This window comes from Grampus griseus (assembly GCF_964374135.1).
Source record: "Grampus griseus genome assembly, chromosome: 14".
Taxonomy (NCBI): Eukaryota; Metazoa; Chordata; class Mammalia; order Artiodactyla; family Delphinidae; genus Grampus; species Grampus griseus.
In genome coordinates, this window is record NC_139008.1 from 137,983 (window position 1) to 142,959 (window position 4,977).

Consider the following 4,977-nt stretch of genomic DNA (forward strand, 5'->3'; position numbering starts at 1 on the left):
CTGCTCCAGTTCTGGCAGAGGTCCCCCTCCTGCCTTCCCCCTCCCCCCGCCCCCTCCCTCATCCCCCATTGTCCCCCATCCCCCTCCCTCATTCTCCCTCCCCTCCCCCCATCCCCCCCCCTTCAGGACCATGGCAAAGGCCAGCGATTTCTCTAGGGAACTGGCCTAACTGGGCAAGGACTTTTTGAACCAGACTTCAGAGTGGAATTTTTTTTCTCTCAAAATAGAGAGGAATTGGCTGTCCAGGAGTTAAAGATAGAATCCTGTGGCAAGGCCAAGGTCGGAGCGCCTGTCCCAGCTGGCAGAGAGGAAGGGCTGTGGAGGCCTGGCCGCCACTGCTCCCGGGGGCTGCGGCGGGTGCTGAGTCACACGGCTGCACCCACACTCCGCAGCCCCTACAGTGGGCTGGGGCCAGTGCTGAATCGGGACTCAGCGGGAGACATCTGTCCTGCGAGGCAGTAAGGGCAGGGGGCCTTGAGGGGCCTCAGTGTGAGAGCCAGGTCAACTTCCACGGAGGGTCTCTGGAGGGCTTCCTTGAGGAGGGGACCACGTGGAGGCAACAAAGTATGCCGGTAAGCAGGAACCTGTCAGCAACTCAGGGCCTGGAGTCCAGGAGGTCCAAGGGCAGTGCCGGGCAGTCAGCTTGGGACCAGCAGGGCCCGGATGTCAGCTCTGAGGGTGCATTTTATTTGTGGACAGTGAGGAAGCGCTGCCAGTCGTGCAGCAAAAGGAGATCAGGGGCTGGTGCAGCAGGGAGGCCAGGGGCTGGCGCAGCAGGGAGGCCAGGGGCTGGCGCAGCAGGGAGGCCAGGGGCTGGTGCAGCAAGGAGATCAGGGGCTGGTGCAGCAAGGAGATCAGGGGCTGGTGCGGCAAGGAGGCCAGGGGCTGGTGCGGCAAGGAGGCCAGGGGCTGGCGCAGCAGGGAGATCAGGGGCTGGTGCAGCAGGGAGGCCAGGGGCTGGTGCAGCAGGGAGGCCAGGGGCTGGTGCAGCAGGGAGGCCAGGGGCTGGCGCGGCAAGGAGGCCAGGGGCTGGTGCAGCAAGGCGGCCAGGGGCTGGTGCAGCCAGGAGGCCAGGGGCTGGTGCAGATGAGCGTCCAGCAATGGGGAGAGCCTGCCAAGGTGACGGTCCTGCTGAGAGCGGGACCAGCAGGGGCACGCAGAGTTGGGGGCACTGGGGAACAGCGGGCCAGAGCGGGGCTCCCCATGCCCCCCCACTCCAAAGGGAGCATGTGGGGCTCCTGACGGCCAGGTCCGGTCCATCGAGGGGTGGCCTGTCCCTAGGGTGGCGTCGTGCCCGGCTCCACACATGGCTCTCCTGAGAGGGGCAGGCCAAGGGGTGGCTCGGCGCTCGACCAGAGACCACGGGTGGCTTCCAGCTGCCACCGCAAGTAAGGACAGATTCTCCTCACAGGAAGCCCAGGTGTGTGTTCACTGCGGTGGAATGTGTGTGTGTTTGAGGACACATCCCCACCGGGGGCCCGGATAGAGGGCAAGACACCTGGGGGCCGTGCAGCCCGCCCTGCACCCAGCGCCCTCTCGGCCTGTGGCCCGGGGGCCTGGTGCCACCTCAGGGCTGCACCTGGCAGAGCCCAGGCCTCCGCACGGAGCTGGCAGCCCTGCCAGGGCTCTGACTCACCTCTCAGGGCCACTTCTTCCTGCAAAGCCGAGCGCTCTCCAGTGCCAGGCGGGAGGTGGCCGTGCACCTGGAGGGGCCTCAAGCCCCCAGAGGGAGAGCTGGGTGACAACAGGGAGGGGCCGGCCCTCGCCTCCCCACCTGTTTGCCTCGGGGCGCCTTCCCTTCCCAACACTTCTGCAGCCTGGACCCCTTGGCATGGTGTCTGGGAGCCCCCAACGCCCCACCTTCATTCCAGGGGCGGGGGCAGGAGGGGGGTTAGCCCACGTGGGCATTCGTAAGCAGATGCCCCTAATGAGCCCGGAAGGCTGGAGCCCCAAATACAACATCCTGACCTCAGTGTTAACCTCCACAGGGGCTGCTGGGCCAACCAAGCCCCTCCGTCTGCCTGAGTCATTCCAGGTCACAGAACTCACCGTCCAGGTGGCCGCTGCTCGGGGCCGCACTGGCAAGAGGAGGGGAAGGACTCAAACCCAGGCCCCGCTCCCAAATCCCCGGCCTCTAAGGCGGCCTCTGTGGGCAGGGGCAGGGCACGAGCCCAGGATGCCATGTGGTGGCTCAGGACACACACCCGAGGGAAAGAGAAAGTAAGGCCAAAGCCACGGGTGCTCCAAGGCCTGGTGTGGCTGGGGGCCTTGGGGAGAAGATCCCCCATAGCCCAGCTAGGCCCTGGTCTCGTGTTCCCCACCAGTACTTGACCCTGTGGCCACTCTGGTTGGCCAGGCCCATCCACCCATCACAGAACCTCTTCCCCGACTGCCTGCTGATCGACACCCACAATCTGCGCACACGGAGATGCCGAGACCTGTGATGTCTGGTCTCCAAGGTATGAACGCTCCTGGCCCCAGAAGGGCTGAGGTCCAGCTCTGAGCGACCCCGAGATCAGGGTTGGGAGGAGACACCAGTGGTTCCCACCCCACCCAGGATGCTGGGGTTACGTGTCCTCCAGCTCAGGACAGGGGTTTGCAAACCTCGGCCTGAGGCCACAGACTTACACGTATTTTATCAAATAAAGTTTGACAGGAACACAGCCATGTCCATCATACAGCCCGAAAGCCTAAATATTTACTACCTGCCCATGGCATACCCATGGCATATGTGATAGCAAAATGTAAAATAATTAGGAAGCAATGAGTTTGAAGTATTAATTTGCTTTTTAAAAAACAACTTTATTGACTTATCATTTTCATACAATAAACTACATGTATTTAAAGTGTAAAACTGATAAGTGACATGTTGTGTATGTATATTATTTATACATAAACATACCTGTGAAACCATCCCCACAATAAACTAATGGACATGCCCATCACCCCGTGCTACGTTAGTCTGTGTTTCCTAGAGCTTGTACAAGCAGAATCATGTGATGTGAAAGCTTTTCCTCTAATTATCCTGAGATTCATCGTGCAGTGCCTTCCCATTCTTTTTTGTTGCTGAGTACTATTCCATCAGTGAACACACTGCAACATGTTGATCTGTTCGCCCATTGATGGACATTCAGGCTCCGTCCAATTCTGGACCGCCACAGCCAAGACGCTCTGAGCACCTGGGTACAAGTCTTTGCAGGAGCCGATGGTCACTTCTCTTGGTGAGTCCCTAGGCATGGAACAGCTGGCCCACGTGGCAGGTATATGTTCAAGTTTCTAAAACAGCCAGACCGCTTTACAAAGTGTTTTTTTGTTTGTTTGGTTGGTTTTTAAATTATTTCTTTATTTAGTTTTATTTCTGGCTGCCTTGGGTCTTTGTTGCTGTGCACGGGCTTTTCTCTAGTTGTGGCGGGCGGGGGCTACTCTTCGTTGCAGTGCACGGGCTTCTCATTGGGTGGCTCCTCTTGTTGCGGAGCACGGGCTCTAAGGGCGCGGGCTTCAGTAGTTGTGGCACTCGGGCTCAGTAGTTGTGGCTCGCAGGCTGTAGAGCGCAGGCTCAGTACCTGTGGCGCACGGGCTTAGTTGCTCCGCGGCATGTGGGATCTTCCCGGACCCGGGCTCAAACCCGTGTCCCCTGCACCGGCAGGCGGATTCTTAACCACTGCACCACCAGGGAAGTCCCTACAAAGTGTTTTTTTAAAGTATTCCTCAGCATATTGTTAGAGCTTGGAGTTGAGGCAACTGGCCGATGAACTCACAAGTGTAGGTAGTGTGCTATGTGAGGGGCAAGTTTTTCACTAACACCACAAGGGTCTCTCGCCCAATGAGTGGAGTCTGATAATAATACTTGCTACAAATGTATGATTTTAATATATGAAAGCTTTAAGGAGAGAGGAAAACATTTTAAAAATGGCTTGTGTTTTCTTCTGCTTTTCTCCGTTATTTCTTCCTCTTGGACCTCTCAGGCATTACTTGGCCATTCTGTTTTCAGACCAACTTGATGTATCCTGATGTAAGATCCTAGAAAGGGAGCTCACTCAGTGGGTCTGATGTGGTGGATGCTTGCCCGGGAAGTTCTGCGCGTGCGTGGCACCATCTCCCGTGAACACCCGTAGGAGGTCATGCCTGACCTCTACAACTACAGAAATCCTGAAGAGATTGAAAAGGAAGAGCAGGCGGCAGCTGAGAAGGCTGTGACCAAGGAGGAATTTCAGGGTGAATGGACTGTTCCAGCTCCTCAGTTCCCTGCCGCTCAGCCTGAGGTGGCGGACTGGTCCGAAGGTGTGCAGGTGCCCTCTGTGCCTGTTCAGCGGTTCCCCGCTGCTCAGGCCACTGAGTGGGTAGGAACCGCCACCGAGCGGTCTTAAGCTGTTCTTCCACAAACTCTTAAAATGGAAATAGGTTGACGGAAAATAAAGTTTCTAAAAAAAAATTAAAATAAAAAAATAAAGTATTCCCACCCACGATGTATGCGAGACCCAGTTTCTCCTCATCTGTGGCCAGTCTTTTTAATCTTAACCGTCCTAATAAACGTGCAGTAAATCTCACACAGACTTCACTTTTATTTCCCAAGAGCCAATGACGTGGAGCATCGTTTTATGTACTTCTTCGTCATCTGTGGATCTTATTTTTATATATCTTCTTTTCTTTTTATTGGGGTTGTTTGTATTTTTATTATTGAGTTTTGAGAGAATTTACATATCCTGAATACAAGTCCTTTATCAGGTACAAGAGGTCAAAGATTTTGCTCCAGAGTCTATGACTTGTCTTTTCATTCTCTTCACAGTGTCTTTTGTTTTTACTTTTGTTTTTTTGCAGCACGCAGGCCTCTCACTGCGGTGGCCTCTCCCGTTGCGGAGCACAGGCTCCGGACGCGCAGGCTCAGCGGCCATGGCTCACGGGCCCAGCCGCTCCGCGGCACGTGGGATCCTCCCGGACCGGGGCACGAACCTGCGTCCCCTGCATCGGCAGGCGGAC

At 56.5% G+C, this 4,977-nt stretch overlaps 1 long non-coding RNA gene across 3 annotated transcripts; it reads left to right on the forward strand.

The window, feature by feature from the left end:
- The first annotated feature begins 292 nt into the window (after positions 1–292).
- Positions 293–4,455, forward strand: LOC309833288. Of its 3 annotated transcripts, XR_014297740.1 has the most exons (5): positions 293–572; positions 1,282–1,420; positions 2,357–2,459; positions 3,135–3,221; positions 3,992–4,455. It is a non-coding gene; the product is annotated as an uncharacterized lncRNA (long non-coding RNA). The 3 variants fall into 3 exon arrangements; XR_014297741.1 differs by lacking the exon at positions 1,282–1,420 and having other exon boundaries at positions 2,325–2,459; positions 3,044–3,221; XR_014297742.1 differs by lacking the exon at positions 1,282–1,420 and having other exon boundaries at positions 2,325–2,459.
- The last annotated feature ends 522 nt before the right edge of the window (positions 4,456–4,977 follow it).